The sequence below is a fragment of the Idiotropiscis lumnitzeri genome, chromosome 2, assembly GCF_059441095.1.
Source record: "Idiotropiscis lumnitzeri isolate Australia: NSW breed Sydney's pygmy pipehorse chromosome 2, RoL_Ilum_1.0, whole genome shotgun sequence".
NCBI classification, from domain to species: Eukaryota; Metazoa; Chordata; class Actinopteri; order Syngnathiformes; family Syngnathidae; genus Idiotropiscis; species Idiotropiscis lumnitzeri.
The window spans coordinates 23,729,072-23,750,109 of NC_142392.1; the positions used below are offsets into that span (position 1 = coordinate 23,729,072).

The 21,038-nt window shown below is 41.9% G+C and overlaps 1 pseudogene; it reads left to right on the top strand.

Moving 5' to 3' along the window:
• Positions 1 to 4,785, top strand: LOC148342030 (uncharacterized; annotated as a pseudogene).
• The last annotated feature ends 16,253 nt before the right edge of the window (positions 4,786 to 21,038 follow it).

Genomic DNA, 21,038 nt, shown 5'->3' on the forward strand with positions numbered 1-21,038 from the left:
ATGCTGCTTTCACTCCACTTTCCAGGTCATTGTACATCTCCTAGGCAAAAGCAGCCCTCCTGCAGTATGCCACATAATGTCCAAGAGAATCCTGGGTCAAACCTCTTTGAAATCCTATGACTGCTCTCAAAGTAAACATATTCTCTTGCAGCACCAGACTAGAGGGAATTTCAAGCAGGGCAACTTCTGTCCCACTCGTACCAAGGTCGGTGTCAATCCACAAACATTCTCCCAGACTGTAGCTGTGGGAAACATTTGCCGAACACAGAGCCTTTCCTGTACTGTTGTCTTGCTTTTTAAATGTAGATGGACACTGAGATGCATTTTGGATTGGTCGGAGGCAAGTAGAGTCAGGAAGGCTCAGTCCTTCTTCAGCAGCAGTCTGAAGATGAGTCATGCCACAGGTCTGCAGGACAGCAATGTTGGTACACACAAGCGGAACTTTCCTTATTACTTGAGTGCTTAGGCTGCAGTACGGTGAGGAACATTGTTTTTTCAAGTATACACTTGGAAGATTCCTCATAGCTCTCTCAATCACTGTCGAGATGTGGCATTGTGCATCTATTTGGAGAGCACCAGAGGTTAGGTGGACAGGCTTGAATATTTCTTTCAGGAGTTCTGCCCTCTTGGAATACACGTGTTGTGTCACACCTCGTGTTGCGATGGTTTTTACCAAGTGGAGGAATGGATTGTCACAGGTCTTGCTGCTTACAGCCTTTTCAAATGAAAAGCTGTCACAATAAGAGCAAGAAAGACACTGAAACACGGCATCAAATGCACAAATGTTGAGCACAGCGACTTTCAACTTGGAAAGTTTAACAGGCTGTTGTTGGTTTCCATTTTTCAACAATTGCACCTTGACTTTTTTACGTTCCACGGATGAATCCACATGCAGCCACTCAGGACAAGGAGAGAGATATGAACTCATCTTCCTTTTTTGGGTGGAACTTCTAAGCCTCTCCAGTTCTCAACTTCGGTAATATGAAGATTGTTTGCAGCAGCATCAGATTCATCACCAAGGTCAGCATCATTTTTTACATTTTTTCCCCCACTCTGGGTAGTAGAGACATCGTCAGGTCTTAAGACAGTCGTAGCATCACCTACATCAGCCTTTTCTCTTTTTTGTTTTGCAGCAGAAATCCGCATATTTCCCTCAATGAAGGCAAGATGACGGGCAACAAACCGGTCGACACGAATGGGAAGGCTTTCATGCTTGAAAAGCCCATTTTTTATGTTTTTAAACTCTGCTTCAACAGCTGCCGAACTTGCAGTGATGGTGGTGCTTTGGAAGAGAGGGACCATTCATTACTCCTGTCCAGAGTGGTAAGTAACTTCCCAGTCTGATGATGTGGGGAATAATCTCAGGGAGGAAGTGGATGTTATCTCTGTCTCCCTCAGCCATGGCAAGTGACCTGCTCTCCTCGCATAATTCAGTCACCCACGGTCGAGCATTAGTGTGGATCTGTTGATGCGCCTCGACGGGTTCCTGTGCCTGAACCTCTGTGTCTGGCATGCTGATACAGTCTTCTTGTGCAATTTGTGTTTTTAGGTATTTCTTCCACTTTTCTGATGGGAGAGGGGTTGCAGAACTGTCATTACCTTCGGACTCACTCAGTGCCACAATAGTGATGGCACGTAGAAGTTCTGTTGAATGTTCCACACATTGTGACTTGAGTAGTTGTGCTAATGATCTCACATTAAACTCTTTAACACGATGTCTTTTATTTTTCAGGCAGTCCCACTGGCAGATCATTTTGATGCAGTGTGCAACATCTACCCTGACAAAGCATGGCGGCAGGTTTGCATGCTGATTCCCAAGTAAGACTTTAAAGCACTCATTAATGTAGCTCTTCAAATCGGGATGTGGGGTAAAAGCTTTGACCAGAGATCCAAGAATTGCGAGAGATAAATCACTTACAGCTTCTTTTGGGGCCGGTGCACTTGCATGTATCCATTCTTTTAGCCACCCTGTGATAGCGCCAACATCATGCTTCTCTGATAACATCTGCACCACTGGGACACTACAGCTGTTATTTCCCATCAGAACACCCTGATAAAGGAAGATGTGGCCGGACGAGCCATTCGGTCTCACCAGTTTCTTAACTACTGAGCCAGTAGCATCAAAGCATACAGTTGGATGAGGTTTTTTTTGACAATGTCTTGTACACATGCATTTGTGTTTGACTCCAGTAATGACAGAAGAATTTGTCAAGTCCAATGTCTTTGATGCTCCCACTGTGAGGTGTACTGTACTTTAACAGCTGCAACGACAAAATTGGATTTTTATCACCCAATGCCAAATCATTTCTCTCTTGTTTTGCCTTGCGCAGGGTGGCCAAATTTGGGAGGTGGCTTGGCTCAGGATCTCCGAAGTTCATTAGTGTTGTTGCTTGTGGTGCCCGCCATACATGTGGTTCCATCCTGCCCTCAACAAGTTCCTTGGCTATCTTCACATGCAACTGCCCAGACAGGAATCGCTTTGAGCTGCCAGTGTAATGAGAGTCATCAATGTTCTTGATGTAAACAGTTGAGCATCATTGGACCGTCGAGTTCAGGCTCGCTGTCGCAATTGATGTCAAGATGGCCATGACATTCCCTGCAGTGTCCTCTAATTTCAATATACAGTGGAACCTCGGTTCTCGACCATAATCCGTTCCTGAACCCTGTTCGAAAAGCGAATTGTTCGAACACCGAAACCATTCCTTTACTGCTTGCACTGACTTTCTTTGGAGGCATGATTAGGGGCTAAAACACTTCGTACACCTCTATAAAACGCGAGAGCAAAACGCAGCACGTCCGCACGCGACAACAGTTGATCACGAAGAGAGCAAGAGAGCGATCTACACCCGTACGCCGCTCAGCATCCCACCCTCGCGTACGCACTCACGCGTCATACCGGCGTTCGAACTCTGATGTTTGTTCGAACTGCGAAGCAAGAATTTCTCTATTTTTTTGTTCGGACTCCGATTTGTTCGAACTCAGAGTCGTTCGAGAACCGAGGTTCCACTGTAATTATTTGTGACTAATGGATAGACTCGACCGAGTTGTGTGCTGTGTGGGCAGCGTGGGTTCAGTTTCCACTCAGTGACGGTGTCTATGTCCGTCCTGTGACTGGCTGGCAACCAGCTTAGGGGGTTGTGCGCTTTTCGCCCGTAGTCAGCTGGGATAGGGTCCAGCACCCTCCCGCGACCCTGTACAGGATAAGCGGTGTGGATAATGACATGACATTAATGATAGCCTAATCATTCAATTGTTGCACCTTTTCTTGCCTGATGACGACCGTTTTATTGCGTGCTACTTTTCAAACTTGTAACGATGCACTCTTGTATTTATTCTTCCACCTTCCCCCTGTGTTTTCCAACAGGTAAGCTGTGACCTTTCCTGTCTTTGTCACTCCATGCACTGGCAAGTACCGCGGGCAGTCCTGGCCAGGCGGAAAGGGGCAGTACTCGTAAACTGTGCTGCTTCTGGAGACCCCATGGCTGCGGGCCCACCATCTCCCTCTGCGAGCAACCGAAAGCTCACACTGGTGGAGTTGATTTTATACTACCTGTTGATCTTGCTGGTTTCTGGGCTGCAACCAACAACGGGTCAGAGGGTCTACACCAACACATGAGCTGTCCACATACCAGGAGGTCGGGAGGAAGCAGAACAAATTGCCATTAAACAAGGGTTCCTCAACTACGGACATGTAAGTTCAACAACTCTGCTCTTAGTGTTCTGGTTTGCACAGGTGAAGGGTAAAAAACACAAAATGGAGACAAAGACACAGCTTCTTACGACATTTCCACCTTGAAAAGCACCAGCTTCAAAATATTGAGTAAACATCTGACACAAACCCAGGTTAACATGCATTTAAAGAATTTGGTCATTTTTCCTCTAGAGAACATCCCAGGAAGCTGCCGCACCGTTTTACTGGAAATGTCAGAACAGGTTACCAAAGCAGAATAGTGGCAATTAGACTATTATTATTATTATTTCATTGTATTTTCATTTTTTTCTATCATTCATCAGCAACATTTGTTTGCCTTTTTTAAGGTCTCCAGTTAATTAAAAGTAGGATTCAAGCAGAACAGAAAAAAGGTTCCGAAACGCTTTGATCATTTTCATGAAGGGTTGCTTAAAAATTGACATTCAGTCAAGAACAACGCATTGCTACATGCATAAAAAGTGAAAAAAAAATGGTTGTGCGGTTGAAAACCACGGGGTAAAACTAAAAGTGATGCGTTTTCTTACATGAAATCAAGCTCAAATCTAACACAGACATTACTGAAGCACGAAGACAGTGTCATTCCTTGGCCATATGTTCAGATTTACAATATGTTGCTTTGAAAGTCAAGTCGGGCTTTCTGAATAGGCAGACGCAGACGCACTAATGGAAACTGTTTTTGATTTGGTTTGTGCAGCAGCATAATTGAGCAGAAGTCTCCATTTTGTGTTTTTTACCCTTCACCTGTGCAAACCAGAACACTAAGAGCAGAGTTGTTGAACTTACATGTCCGTAGTTGTTTAATGGCAATTTGTTCTGCTTCCTCCCGACCTCCTGGTATGTGGACAGCTCATGTGATGGTGTAGACCCTCTGACCCGCTGTTGGTTGCAGCCCAGAAACCAGCAAGATCAACAGGTAGTATAAAATCAACTCCACCAGTGTGAGCTTTCGGTTGCTCGCAGAGGGAGATGGTGGGCCCGCAGCCATGGGGTCTCCAGAAGCAGCACAGTTTACGAGTACTGCCCCTTTCCGCCTGGCCAGGACTGCCCGCGGTACTTGCCAGTGCATGGAGTGACAAAGACAGGAAAGGTCACAGCTTACCTGTTGGAAAACACAGGGGGAAGGTGGAAGAATAAATACAAGAATGCATCGTTACAAGTTTGAAAAGTAGCACGCAATAAAACGGTCGTCATCAGGCAAGAAAAGGTGCAACAATTGAATGATTAGGCTATCATTAATGTCATGTCATTATCCACACCGCTTATCCTGTACAGGGTCGCGGGAGCCTATCCCAGCTGACTCCGGGGCGAAAAGCGCACAACACCCTAAGCTGTTTGTCAGCCAGTCACAGGACGGACATAGACAAAGTCACTGAGTGGAAACTGAACCCACGCTGCCCGCACAGCACCCAACTCGGTCGAGTCGAGTGTACCACTACACCTTCAGTGACCGCTATAATTAATCTGGAATCAAATGTTAAGTATTTTGATAATCGGTTAATCGTTGAGAGACACTACTTAAAATTCAAATTGCCCAAGTCCTGATTTCAGCCTCTTGAAAGTTAATTTTCTCTGCTTTGTGACTCAGAATAAGACGGGCAAACACCGGCATTTACTTTGGAAAACAATGATAAACATTTCTGACTATTTTCTGACATGTTACTAGTCACAAAGTGAATCATTTACAATGCATGGAAAAAGCGGGACTATTTTACAGTTCATGCTGAGTTTCTAGAAAGTCAGCCTGGACCATTTGACTGACCTACGGTCAAAAGTCACGGCGCAAACTGTGAAATTAATGCCAATACCACATGATCGATGGCCAGCGTGTTAAAAACAATGGTAATATTATCGTGCATCGCTGGTAAAAAATACATTGTGAAATTTAAGACACGCTCCCAACAACCCGAGAGATATTTTTCAAATAATCAAAATACAGAAAATGAGAATGAGGTTTATTTGCGAAAATGCGGCTATCTTTTATGTTCCCTGTTTTCCTTTTAAAAAAGAATTAAACACGCCAAGACAAACAAAAATGAATATGAACAAATTCCTGCCATCTTTTTTGTTAATATATCACAGTCATGTCTCCTACAAAAGAAACAAAAAACAAAGTCAGAGAATAAGCATATTATTGTTATTGTTTTAATAGTTTGCTGAAGTCTCGCTGCCAAAGATGTTAACAGTAGCTATTAGTCAGAATTTTGTCAGGATAATAAATCATCAAGTCAAATTTAAAAAAAAAGAAAAGTAAATTAAGGATGAAAAAGACTGTCAAATCGGTGTCAAGTCATATCTGCAGCAAAACTTACTCGACTTTGTTCACATTACGAAAATTGCAGCATTTCTTATTATCGGATTCGTAAAATATTTACCTTTTCAAAGAAGTAGATAAACACCATTCCATTCTGTATATCTGACATCGACTTACTGAAAACACAATATATCAGCGTAAGAGTATGCAAGCATAAATGGTATGAAACAAATTTTGGTGTTTTCCACTAAACATAAAGCACCACCCGAGAGCTATTAAGTCCGGTGTTTTACTGACAGTTCAGAAGAACGAGGCTTTTATTATTTCTTAAATGATGTTTACGCAGTCTTTATCACTTAATGTCTCATTTCTTAAATAATGTACACAATCCTTCTTACTAAATGCGAGAATGCGCTCTGAAAGGAGCTCTTAAGATTTTACATCAAAATATAAAGCAGCATAATTTATGTTATTTTTCTAAATCATTCAACCTTAATTTATTTACCGAACAATGCTTCTGTTTTATGATGGACTCGTAGTCCGGCACCAGTGCATTTCCATATTGGCAGATTTCTTTTTCTATCTCTCTTCAATATTATTTTCAGGTTTTGGGGCCGTTTGTGCTGGCGGCAGCCGTCTTTACTTTTGACCACCTGCGGGCACAATGACAATAAATTCTAAATAGCGATGGTACGCGATACAGTGAACGCTTAATGATACTTGTTAACTCTGGAAACTCTCTGTCTTTAACTATTTCATCCTGGCTGGCCGACTTTTGCGGTAATTTATTTGTTACCAAGTGCAATTTTATTACTCTGTGGGGCAAGCTTCAAAGCAGAGACTTCCCTTTAAACCTTTCTGTGCTCCTATTTTCGTAGGTGTATGCATCTTGCGATGATAAAAAAATCCTTGATTTTATGACGCGTCACTTTTTGACCCATTTTCTCCCTCGCAGCTAAATGAAGGCGATCTGCACCTCCAAAACTGGCTGGTTGAATGGGATCGTAGTACAATTTTTCAACCAACGCTTAACGCTCATGACGGTTTATGATTTAGTGACAAACGTCACATTGTTATTTGTCTAAACACACAGACGCAAAAGCATATTTTTAAAAACATCCATTTTTTATTGAATGAAATATAAAAATATGAAAAGGTTAAGTCTGGTTACACATGATAAGGATTCTCTAAGACGTAAAAAGTCTATAGGTCAGGGTTAAAACAGATGGATTAACTTTTGATTCTAACAGGTCTTCAAACATCTTCAATTCGTGCGCGAGATCCACAGGTTGTTGATGACGGAGACGGTATCTTATCACATCGTTAAACAACGTGAGTATGCTAAGTCACTTATCTCATTTTCCAAATTTTCCAAAATATTTTGAAACGTGTCGATCAATCCCGAGCGACTCAAAAATATGACATGTTGCACAAACAATTCCCAAGGCTCCTGAAAAATTGTTAAAGACATGGCACGCACTTTTTGCATAAACAATAAAAAAATTTCAATGAAAGGGTCTTTATCATCGGGGTTATTGTCAGGTTTAAATGCCCATTTTGGGAGGGCTTACTGAAATAACTTACTAAATGTAACGGCCGAAATAAAACGCTAGCTCAACGGCCAGGAGAAACCAGACACCGCTGTTCATTTTCACCGCCGGCGGGGGAAAAGAGTGGGACAGAGAGGCCGCGAGCAGCCTGCTCGCGGCCGCCCCATGCAACTCCTCTCTCTCCTCCTCTCACCGGCTCGGCTTTTATTAGTTTGACTCAAGAATCACATGAAATTAGAATACAATGAAGGTCTGTTTAGCCTAAACTAAATCACCAGAATACAGGAGATTAATTAACAATGGTGGTCTGTTTTAGACTAAACTAATCAACAGAAGACAGAAAACATCAATAACTAATCATCAGTAACTCTAGCAGGCAGAGAATCACAACTCACAGTGTAAAGGTCAATTTAACTATACACATCATCAGGATACAGTGTCTGTGTGCGTGTGTGCTAAAATAACAAGTAAGTGTCTATGTGTGTGTGTTTAAACATGAATGAGTGTATAAAAACATGATTATAAATACACAAACTGATTAACTATCCTCAGCCCATCTTACAACTGAAACTCGTTTTTTTTAATATTAGATCGCTTTCATCGAAAGCCTTGTTAGTTAATGACCTTATTAGAGACCATAATCTTAACATGATTGGTCTTTGCGAGACCTGGATAAAACCGAATCAGTTTTTACAGCTAAATGAGGCTTCTTCTCCAAACTCCGTGAGCTCGCATGTTGTGCGCCCTCAAAAGAAAGGCGGGGGTGTAGCCCTCATTTCCAAATCTTATCTAAAAGTTAGTCCTCGTCCTAGCAATTCCTTTAAAACATTTGAAGTTCTCATTATGCAATCCACAGCCGCGCTGCCGTTTTATCTTGCCGTTCTTTACCATCCCCCTGGCTCTTTCTCAGGCTTTTGAGAGGAATTTTCTGAATTTGTGGCTGATTTGGTAACTCATGCGGATAATGTACTTATCACGGGCGACTTGAACATTCATATGAATCTCCTGTCAGAACCACAGCTGCCCTTTTGTCCAGCTTTCTCCTACACCATCACCCAAACACCATAGTCACATAATCTATAAGTCACGGTCAATTAGAAGCAGAGATGACTCACACTTTGTCCAGCAGGGTGTGCTAACATGCACTCCGAACAGCCCAATGAGTAAAAGGGTTGATGGTCGTGAGTGATACTTAGTCCATATAATGGGCGCGCCGCTTGCACACTTGAGTACAATGACAATAAAGGGATTTCTAATTCTAATTTTAATTCTAATTTATTCAACTATGTTAATATGTGAAATTATATCAGTATTGTCATGACCCGTGTCGGTCATGTCAGTTGTTTTTGTTATTATTTGTCACCTTCCTGCCATGTCTTCGTTTTGTTTATTTTGTCAGCTGAGTGGGGCGTTCCCTCCAGCACTCGTTCCCCACCAGCCCCGTTAGCCTCACACACCTGATGCCCATCTGCTCCCTTAATGACTGGACTATATGAACACCTCATGCCGACAACTCATTGGCGGTGCATTGCTCCATTACGGACTGTCACGACCGCTCTCTGATCTCGGTCATGCTCTTGCTCTCGCTCCCGCTCTCGTCCCCCCCCCCCCCCCCCCCCCCCCGTAATTGTCACTGTCTATGTTCCCCGTCGTCTGATCCAGTTAGTCTCGTTAGTTTACCTTGTTATTTTTGCACCCTGCCACGTTGTTTGTCATTGTTTTGATACCGTTAATAAATTCCTTTTAAGTCACACCTTTCCCTGCTTCCTCGCATTTTGGGTCCTCCCCCTCCTCGCCGACCGCGATCCTGACAAATATTAATTTCAAACTTTTTATTTCAGTCTTGAATATTTCTTAACATATTTGTTCATTTGAATTTTGATGCAATTTAAATTATTCCATCCATCCAGCCATTTTCTGCCGCTCATCCGGGGTCGGGTAATTGAATTCATTTAATAAATAAGTATTTTTTATTTTTCAATATTTATTTCAAGATTAGGATTCTTCTCAAAGAGTTCAATATTTATTTATTTCTATATTTCTTATTAATTGAATTAAGTCTGTATGTCGTTGCTAATTTTACATTTTAATATTTCCCGATTTCATTATATAAGCAATCCAAAGTATAAAAAATAAAATATGGAATGAACAAAAATATTTGGTATATTTGACAAAATGATAGTTTTTCCGAAGTGAGATTCTGCTGAGCAACAAACCCCAAACGCTTGATAGAGCTCAACCTAGAAAGTGTATTTTGCCAGTCAGAAATTTATTCAGAAAGCAAAATATTAAATGTATGTGACGGGATATTTGAAGAGTTTGAGTTATGTTTAATGGACCATACATATACGAGCCAGCCAAACACAGCGAGAAAACCAGCGCTGACTCCAGTCGCCATCGAGTTGCCAACTCCTGACAAAACCTTTGAGAGAAACTGAGACTATTCGCATTTCTCTTACTTGTTCTTTTTTTAGTTCAACTTCGAGATCTGTTTTTCACCTTTTCACACAGCGTAATGAAGGCCAGTTGAGCAAGTGGAACAAGTGATTTTATTGATGATTGTGGAAGGAACCAATTTCATAAGCACCGTTTCTTCTCACACCTTTTCCATTAGGTACAATTAAAAAGACAACTGAAAAGCATAATGTTAAAAAATGTTATTCCAGGCAAAGGCAATTAATTTTATTTACATGTTTGAAGTAAACACAAAAATAAAAATCATCACCCCTCAGACACAATGGTTCTTCTGGCAATGATCACATTGGCCTAGTGTCAATAAAAGAGCTTTGCAAAATTAAATTTATCATATTTCATTCAAAATCACATTTACATCTTACCACAAAGAGTCAGTTTCTTCAGTTTTTTTGTAGTCTATCTTTAAAGCTTCAAGGATCGCTGCTATTCTCACCAGCACAATTGTGACTCTCCGCATGCTGTTTAGTGGAGAATGTTTTAGCACAAACGCTGCAACTGAATGGCTTGTCTCCACTGTGTGTTCTTCTATGTTGTGTTAAATTCGACTTTTGAGAGAAACGCTTGCCACAAACTGAGCAGGAAAAAGGTTTTTCACCACTGTGTGTTCTTGTGTGGCTCGTTAAAGACGACTTACGAAAGAAACTCTTTCCACAAACTGAGCAGGAAAAGGGTTTTTCTGCAGCATGTATTCTTGTGTGTTCTGTTAATCGTGACTTTTGAGAGAAACATTTCCTACAAACTGAGCAGAAAAGAGGTTTTTCTCCACTGTGTATTCTTCTATGTTTTGTTAAATCTTGCTTTTGAGAGAAACGCTTGCCACAAACTGAGCAGGAAAAAGGTTTTTCACCACTGTGTGTTCTTGTGTGGCTCGTTAAAGACGACTTACGAAAGAAACTCTTTCCACAAACTGAGCAGGAAAAGGGTTTTTCTGCAGCATGTATTCTTGTGTGTTCTGTTAATCGTGACTTTTGAGAGAAACATTTCCTACAAACTGAGCAGAAAAAAGGTTTTTCTCCACTGTGTATTCTTCTATGTTTTGTTAAATTTGACTTATCAGAGAAGCTTCTGCCACAAACTGAGCAGAAAAAAGGTTTTTCACCACTGTGTATTCTTCTATGTGTTGTTAAATCTGGCTTTTGAGAGAAACTCTTGCCACAAACTGAGCAGGAAAAAGGTTTTTCACCACTGTGTATTCTTCTATGTGTTGTTAAATCTGGCTTTTGAGAGAAACTCTTGCCACAAACTGAGCAGGAAAAAGGTTTTTCACCACTGTGTGTTCTTCTATGTTTTGTTATAGTTGACTTTTCAGAGAAGCTTTTGCCACAAACTGAGCAGGAAAAAGGTTTTTCACCACTGTGTGTTTTTGTGTGTTCTGTTAAATATGACTTTCTCGAGAAGCATTTTCCACAAACTGAGCAGGTTAGAGGTTTTTCACCACTGTGTGTTCTTCTATGTTTTGTTATAGATGACTGTGCAGAAAAGCTTATGCCACAAACTGAGCAGGAAAAGGGTTTTTCTCCACTGTGTGTTCTTCTATGTTTTGTTAAAGTTGACTTATGAGAGAAGCTTCTGCCACAAACTGAGCAGTAAAAAGGTTTTTCTCCACTGTGTGTTCTTGTGTGGCTTGTTAAATGCGACTTTTGGGAGAAGCTTTTACCACAAACTGAGCAAGAAAGAGGTTCTGCAGTGTGTGTTTTTGTCTGTTCTGTTAAGGAAAAGGGTTTTTCTCCATAGTGTGTTTTTTTGTGCCCTTTTAAAGACAACTTTGAAGTTAATGAGTCAGTGTGACATGCCCTTTCACCTTTGGCTTGCCCATCATCATCATCATTAGTATCATCATCATTGTCATGAGCGTCTGATGTGTCCTCAGTATGTACTTGTGATGGTCCCCATTGGTCTTCATCACCTTCTGTTGTCACGTGACTACTTGATCTGCTGCTTGGAGGCTCCGCCCCTCTGTTGTCCTCACTCTCATCCTTGTTTTCATCTTCAGTCTTTATAGGGAGAATGTTCACTGGTGACTTGTTGATCTCCTCCTCCTCCTCCTCCTCCTCCTCCTCCTCCTCCTTTTTGATGTGAGTCAAGTCTGGCTCCTCTTTCACAGAACAGAGATCATTTTGTCTGACGTCTGCAGGACACAAAAAGACAAACACACATTTGGTTTGGTCAAGTCAAACCTCATGCAACGACTTTGTCTAGTATTATTTCTACTGTGCTACCTTGACTTGTGCCTGCCGCATACGGAGCAATGTGTGCAACCCCAACTTGGACCGGACCATGGGGGCATTTCACAAAATTACGTCCTACGATGTAAACCTCCTTTTAGCAGCACAACAGTGATAAACGAGCATTTAAAAAGGAAGCACGTTGCGGCTGATGCCCGATTTCATTCTGGACAAAGTCACAGACGTTTCTGGAAGCGAGCTGAAGTTAGCACACACAGGCTATTGTGTGCGTCTGATGGAACACCTGTTGTGGGACCCAAACATATTGATGCAGATCACTGGGGGTCATTGAATAATGACTGTATATTTTAAAGTTATCCAATATGTATTCTAATTTAACTCAGATACACCATAATATTTTAAGAGTTCACTGAATTATTTTGGAACTGCAATGATGCTTAACAGCCATAGGGTGTCAGTAATGAGTAACAAAGTAACACAACATTGTCATTTGCATAAATTACCAGGAACTATGAGTTGCGGGGGAGATGCAAACCACCTGGGCCACAGGAACTTTATGACCAGGAACTAAATGTTCCTGGGCTTGTTGGTAGAAAAGGGGGTTGTGACGTTCTCCCTTTTTAAGCCCATTGTAAGCCAAAGATGCAGATGCATTCCTTGCAGCATGCGCTTGTTCACTGATGAGATCCGTGCAACCCTGGATGGATGCATTCAATGTATTTTAAATGTTTGGATGAGGTGAAACTATGCACATGTGCACAAAACAGTGCAGAGCCACCGGAGGTTCATTGACCGAGCCAGTACAAAGTTCATGAGACCAATACGTATTTGATTTTTTTTTTAATTATTCCTTTGTTTTATCCACGAAAATTCATCAACCGCCATTGATCTTCTTGCCGCAGTGTGCACAGTTTTTAGAGTCAGGTTGAATCATTCCATAAGGAATTGCTTGAACATGATATGTCAGAGAGGTTTTTGTCAAAAACAAGACAAGCCTGCACAAATAAATCACCCAGCCAAGATTGTCTTTGTCACTTGCGAGGAGCAGTCCGGCAAAGAGAAAAGCGTTCCCGCTCCTGTGCGGCGTTTTATTGAAGCAATTTATATATGCCAACCCATAAAGAATGGAAAAACATGAACACTTTGACTTCATCACACCCGTCCACACTCTTCCTGTTGTTCGAACGGTTTCAGCTTACAAGACATGTTTGGGTCACACTTCTGTTCAATGCGAGCTAAACGGTTTCCTGTCAAACACGGTTCAAGGCGTGCATCTGTTTTTGTGGCTTCCTGCTAAACTGCCAGCATAGACACAACTCTGTTACCACTGAACTCACGTTTTCCTGTTTAAGAGGTCCATGTTTTTGTGACCTTCTATTAACCCGTAAGCATAGTTTTGAAACATGATGACATGACAAACTTAATTTCTTTCACGATAATATAAAAACTTTTGCAGATATAGCAAAAACAAATTGGAGAAGCTGTGGAGCAGAGCACAACATCAGTCAGACCCCGGGTCCACAACCCCTCAGGCAGAGACGCAAACAGAGCTTTCGCTTCAGAGTGACCCATTCACTGTCTACCATAGTGTCAAGAAATTCGGAAAATGATTCATAAGAGAAGAATTTGTAATGGGTGCTGAAACACCACACCCTTCTTGTGACGGAGTATTCGACATCAAAATTTAACTCTGCCAACCGTCTTCACCAATGGGCCTAAATCTTTAGTATGATGATGCGCACCGATAGTTAATGTGATTTGTGGCTCAGCGATCATAGACAATTCATACCGTTTCCTCTGCTCTGGGGCAAGGCACACATGCGAGGCAGCACCGGTAGACATCACAAATACATAATCCTAATGCAAGATGCACTTCTGACCCTCGGAATTGGGTGAATGCATCCTGAAAAACCAAATAATCATAACTCAGTGTTCAATGCAAAGGACCAATTGGTGGTTTGAATGGGTGGAGGCGGCTACACCACGCAGACCAGAGCAGGAACAGGACGGACCACCCGCGGGAGGATGGAGACCCTGGTCTCAGAGCTGCCCAGTCTACTGGAACGGAGGACAACATATGCTTCCCCCGCCGGATGTGCACAGTCAAATTCAGTCCCTTCTGGAAATTCAGTCCCACTCGAATTCCAGTGTTTCACAGGTGCGGGTTCTGTCCTTGGCAGTGACTCGGCCAATCTCAAGAGTCCCACAAACGTGACAGTGTTGTTGCTCATTGGGATATGCAGAAGGAACTTGCAAAGCGTGGAATATCTTGTTCCAACATCAAAAACTGTTGTCCATCAATTGTCACCGGAATGCCAAGACCTGTCGGTCCTTGAATGCTGAGGCTCCGCGGGCACCCCTATCGTGGAATGTGGTCCCAATCGGGTTGAGGCGTCAAGTGTGCGTTTGGAAGCCATAGAAGCGTTGTCAGAGGAGGGGGTAGCGATGGCGCCCCGTGCTAGTGGAGCTCTTTGTGACTGGCATGGCGCTGGACCACAGGATGGTACATTTCAGGAAGTGGCTCGGTTTGGACCGCTCATCACCCAGTGACCCCACAGCAAGAGCACGTCCCACTCACAACCCATGTCTATAACCACCCCTACTTCTGTTACGTGACCTTGTTGACCAGCAGGTGCGGACAACAAGCCTGCTATGGCACTGCGTCACCAGAACCTGGCCCAGGAGCAGCGGAAACGGAAAGAGCAGACGCAATGGGAGCTGCATGCGTCGGCTGCTGCATTAGCTGCTTCCCCCCGGTTTTATTTGATTTTTTTTCCCCAAAATCATTTTTCCTTTCCCGGTGAATTAGCACTCTTGGCCCCCTGAACCCGCAACTGTAACAATTCTTTTTCTACATCCAATACAATATTTTCTTTCATCGATGCAAAAACGGGGGTTCTACTCATTCTGATTAGCAGTTTCTCATTGACGGACTGTTTCGCTTGATGTCAGTAACTGGGAGGCGCACGCCCTCGAGGACGGCCACCCGGCACAGCTGAGTGGTGGTGACACTATTGGACGGGTCACTGGCGGAAGCTTCAATCCATTCGTGTCTCGCCCCGTCTCCCATAAGAGCTCACCAACTTAATCCCTCATCATATTTTACAAATGCCAATGCCAATTGGTTTTGTCTTCTGTTTATGATTCATATTCAATCCCCATGAACACGTCAATTATAATTTAGCTATTCTTTTTTAACTAACTAATATAACCCCGTTTTCCTCAACCCATGAGTCAGTATTCTTTGAAGTGGATTATCCGCAGACTAAAAATTTCTAATTTAATTTATATCAATTAACTGTAAATCAAAAGTCCCCTCATAACATGATAATTCATGACATTCCTGTCATTTCCATCTCAAAATGTCGTTCCATTAATTGAATTACCGTAGTACATCGGTCGCAAAACTGAAGTATGGAACATTAGATGGGGTTTTTTTTGTTTTGCATGACCTTTAACCTTGCATGTTCTGTTTCAACAAAATTGTATCTCTTATCTGTGTTAACGATTTCATCACTCAGGGCTTTTCCGTGTTGACAAATCCCATTCCACGGAACATGCATTCATTCTTTTATGATCTTATATTTCTGTATTTAATTCACCGCTTCTTGCAATGAAGATTAATTTCACCCCAATGATTATGTAGCCAATTATCTTTCTCATTCTAATTTTGCTTTAGTTATAATCCAAAATTTTAAACATTTTTTATGCTGCATCTTTCAATGCACACTAGGACGCACACGCGTTAGTTGAACTGATAAAACGGAATATTAATGCAATCACATACGGCTTTTAGAAGGGGCAATTCGGCACTGGTTTATAACTATCACCCCTTATATCCTGCGTGGGGGCTGCCTGACTTCCTGGTCCCACAGTAGATGGAGGTGAGACCACAGCGCTCTGCTTGCATTCTTCCTGCTGGGCCCAATCTTCAACTCTTTCACCTCTGCATGATCATTGTTGACATGTCCTATTAACACCTAAAAATCCTTACATGCAAAAAACAATTACGAGAACAAAATACTGCACCTATCTCCCCCCTTTGACACATGCCCCACATGTGTCAACACAAATAACAATAAAAACAAACGAAGCAGCAACCCCCCTAATTAGGCCGAACTTCCACGTACTTTCATCTCATCTCTTCACAAACCCCTGCGTACATCCTGTGCCAATACGGGGCGGACCGCAGCCAGGTTTTTGATTTTGCGTGGCCTTGACCAGAACACGAGTAATCACAGGGTACGTATCTGAACAGCGGAGTTGAACCGGCCCAGAAAAAGAGGGATCCTGCTCAAATTTGCCACACGTACTCAAAATGACCCAATAGGTACACAGAATAAGTCACTTGATGGTTGGGGTCAATTTTTGTGATTAGAGGGGGGGTACTTATTGTGGCAGAGGCTGCCAGAATCAGTCCCCCCATGGTAACTTTCCTACTGCGTAAGTGGTCAATGAATGCACCTCGAGTCCGACGCAGAACGCGAGTGACTTTTTTTTTTTTTTTTATTCTTTTGCTACTCTTGACGCGGCTATCGGTGGTTATAAAAAATAAACAAATCAGTCAATTGGAATACAATTACGTGTTCTCTAACAGGATACCACCTATGTGTATGTTGACACTTAATTTGATCTCGCTGGAATCACTCATCCTCTCCCCTTTCCATCGTGTTTTAATGACTGAAATTCCTTTATGGTAGCTTCATTGATTGCGAAATTTCTTTGGTCTAACTAATGCAAATGCAGGTAATTCCCCCCGAGCCAAACGCTTACTTGACGTGTTGAATTGTAGCGAATGGTGTGCTGAAAACCGCACCGATTAAGACTACCACTGATGGAAACCCTAGTTTAAATGACAGCAAATCAAAAACACAAACTCATACATTCTTCGTGCCTTTCAATGAAAACAAACGTAGTAACATCGCGCCGCCTTCAGTCAATGCGTGCGCGCAGGGTATACAGATTTTGGCAGGGGGTAAGTACTTTGGCACGACACCGGCGTGCGTGAGCGGAGCGCGAGGCTGTCAGTTATGAATGAATAAATGAATAAATAAATAAATGAAAAATGCCACCTTTCATTTCACAGGGCACACCGGACTGCGTACCAGCAGGTAAAAGTCGAAGTAATTAAATAAATACAAAAAGAAGTAATTGAATAAATACAAAAATAATGGCTGGGGAATAAAAAAAAAAAAACGTTTTAATAATATTTTTTTGTTATAACATGAATTTCACTCTCTCTCTCTACCCGTGTATGTATGTATATATATATTGTCAGGTTCGCCAATTTGACATATAGGGTTCATAGCTGAAAGGAGAGACACGCAGCCCAAGTGGAGACAGAAAGGTTAACAAAGTTTATTTGGCAACTTCATCTCCCTTCTGTTCCTCGATGCTTTTCACACATTCCCTTTTATAACATCGGGGAATCAGATTACACTTCGAGAAATCAGATTACATTCAAGGGTGGTACAGTTCGTCTTCTCAAAAGCTGGTTTAGTCCGGTTTATCATGAGCGTGCCGTCGTGGGTCGCAGCTGACTTTGACGTCAGCATCTCTTATCAGGACCTAGCACGATGTTGCTTGCTTCAGACTTTGAGGCCAACTTCTTTATCAGGACTCATCACGATGTTGTTTACTTCATCCTCATTTCTGAAGAAGTGCCACCGCCCTGCCAATTGCAGGCACCTCTCTGCAGTAGAGGTGTCCTCCTGTACCTCCACTCTGACTGTAAACACTCAAGCATAGTCCACTACACTAATTTGCAACATGATATGTGCACCATGTATTGAAATAAAGTTGCGTCATGGCAAATGTATAATAACCTCTAAATATTATTCTAACATATATATATATATATATATATATATATATATATATATATATATATATATATATATATATATACACACACACACACGTTTTTTTTTTTTTTTTTTTGAAGGTGCGACACTACTTCACGGATTTTCAGTTTTCGCGGGTGGTCTCGGTCCCCATTAACCGCAATAACTGGGGGTTCACTGTATTTCGATTGCTGGCATTATTTTAAACACTTACGGGACCGAAGGTCAATTATTTAATTTAGCAGGTTCATATTTACTGAATATGTTCAACATTGATTGTTAAAGATGTGCTCTCAAAGTCCTTACTTTGTTACGTATGTTTATGATGTATTACTTTGTCACATGCATGCTTATGATGTGCCGCCCCTTTCATCCCTTTTATCCTTTGTAGCCTCAGAATAAAATCACTTCTTCCACACTGTCAGACGAGACAGGTTGTGTGCAGTTATTCCTCTGTCAATACAGAAATTCTGGTTTGCTGATCCTGAAAATAGTTGGACGCGATACTACTGCTGCGTAGTACCACTCTACCAACATTGATTAAACAAAAAGCATTTTTCAAATGTATGTAGAAGTACAGTGCATAGATAAGATTGACTGGGATTGTAGTCATAGTGTTCACTGATGCATTCATATACTAAATTTATATGACTTAGTTTAAATGTAAGACCTCAAAATTACACACATAGTATTTTCATGACCCACACTCTCATTCAGAACAAACAGATTCAGTCTGCTCAGGTCAAACTGATGACAAACCAGATAGCACTTCATGGACAAATACGACAAAACACATTCTCCACATAGGCCATCGAAGATTCAAACATATCAAGTTGGGCCGGGGAGGACGTCACAGGGACGCGATCAGGAACACCAAAAACACAACAATTTGATCTGGGAAAACATACACCACACAATCTGTACACTGACGAGATTACGGGGGAATGTGAGCAGGAGAGACCGAGAGACTGCCGCCTGCCTGAGAAGGTCAGCCTTGGACGTGGACAGGGGAAGGAGCAAGGACGACCGATTCAACCTACATGACCCTTGACATAGAAAACCTCCTATAAAATGTGAGGCTGGGCTGAGATCAGCGCGCCATTTTTCGATTGTACTCGTCTGAGTACAGTTTCTCGTCAGATTAAGAAAAAGCCGCCCAGATATCTGTATTTGTACTATTTCCTGAACTCCAGAAATCAAAGAAACTAAAATATCGGAACTCTAATCAGTTGTTGTTGAGTCTTGATTTGACCCTATTCTTCTTGAGTACAAAAAACGAACACGCATTGGAGTAAGTTTGGCTTTGAAGATTCATTTACTAAATGTTTCTCATTTTCTCAGTGGCTCAACTCCAACAGTGGATATAAAAATACACTTCATCTGTCAGCATAGTTTTGAAACTTGATGACATGACAAACTTAATTTCTTTAGCAACATATAAAAACCGGAATATGTAAAATTTTAAATAATCAGTTCAAATTTTAAACCGGGAAAAAAAACACGGAGTTTACCCCCCACTATTGGTTATTCTTTGGCATATATTTTCGGCACTGATTTCATTTGGCATAAACAAATGTTCAGCAAACCGACAAGTAAAAGGCAATATTTAAAAATAAAACGGCAATAACCTTGAACGATTTCCCCAAACAACTTAATGTTGTGATGCATATTTTTAACGATAGAAAGTCGTTCTTTACAAAGCAAATGAGAGTAAAACGTGTACAAACCTGCTTCGTTCTCTTCTTTTATTCCACAAAGTTCCACTTTGTACTTGGGTGTCATTCCTGCACCCATTGTCAAACGCCAATCTCAACAAATCCGCACTTGATCTCTGCTTGGCGATAACTCGTGTGCTTCTCTTTGTTCGACGAGATGAAAGAAAGATGGCATCGTTTTTCAAAGTAGCACTGAAAGGATTTCCTTCGAGAAAACCGCAGTCTGTTCGGCACTAAAGCGGAAGAGCAGAGGACACACCCCGCTGTGATATGATTGGCTGCTGGCTGTGTGGAGCACTGTCACCAACTCACCGACAGATGTCACCATTTACGATGCAAATCATTATCTTCTTCTCAACATTGGAAAAACGTACGATTTGAACCGTATGCACATGAAGAAACATTTTAGTTCCCAAATATGAACTTGAGAGATGTATTGAATTTTACTTTTGTTGCTGGTTTTGTTTTCACATCTGATGTGGTGTATTGTATTGTTTGGGACTGACGGTGCTGTGCATGAGACAGGTTCATCTGGGCTGCAGCTGATCCTTGATTACGGCCTGCAGCTGATCCTGATTACGGGGATGGTATATATTGGGGAGGCACTGTTGCTTTAGGTTGATGTGTAAGCAGAGACAAATAAAGCCACCGACAAGCCTGCAGTTGTTCCCCCGTCTACTTTGTTCCGTTGAAGAACACGACATCTGACACCATGTTGTTGGTTGGATAGTGTTGGAGCAGTTTTCTTTTGAGTAATGCATTATGGCAACACCACCACTAGGGTAATTGATGACGTCAGCGCCAGTTGCGCTCATCCATCAATAACGAATGCAGGGAGAGAGCCAAGATGGCTGCGACGTAAGAGAACGTATGTTGTTCAGATAGTCAAGGGGTTTTGTGATTAACACCAAGTTATGTAAGTACAAGTTGATTTTTTTAAGCTTTCACGCATCCAACCTTGTATTTTGAAGTGAGACACGTTTTTTTTGGATGGGAAAGGGAGTTAAAGGGAAGAAAAGGAAGAAAAGCAATAACTTGTCGACAGCGGAGTCCTCAGTCATGCCCAGCGACGACACAACTGCCGCGGTAACAATGGAAGAAGTTGATGGAAATATGGAACTTTCAAGCTTTAAAATGCCCCAGAACGGTACTCCAAAAAAAACCGGCACCGAAAAGAGCAAAGCGAAGATGAAGGTGGTATACTAGCGGCAATTAAAGCTCTATCTGCTAAACACGATGAGACCTTTCAGAAAATTTCAACCATTGAGAAAACAACGGAGGCCACTTCACAAGAGGTTGCAAAACT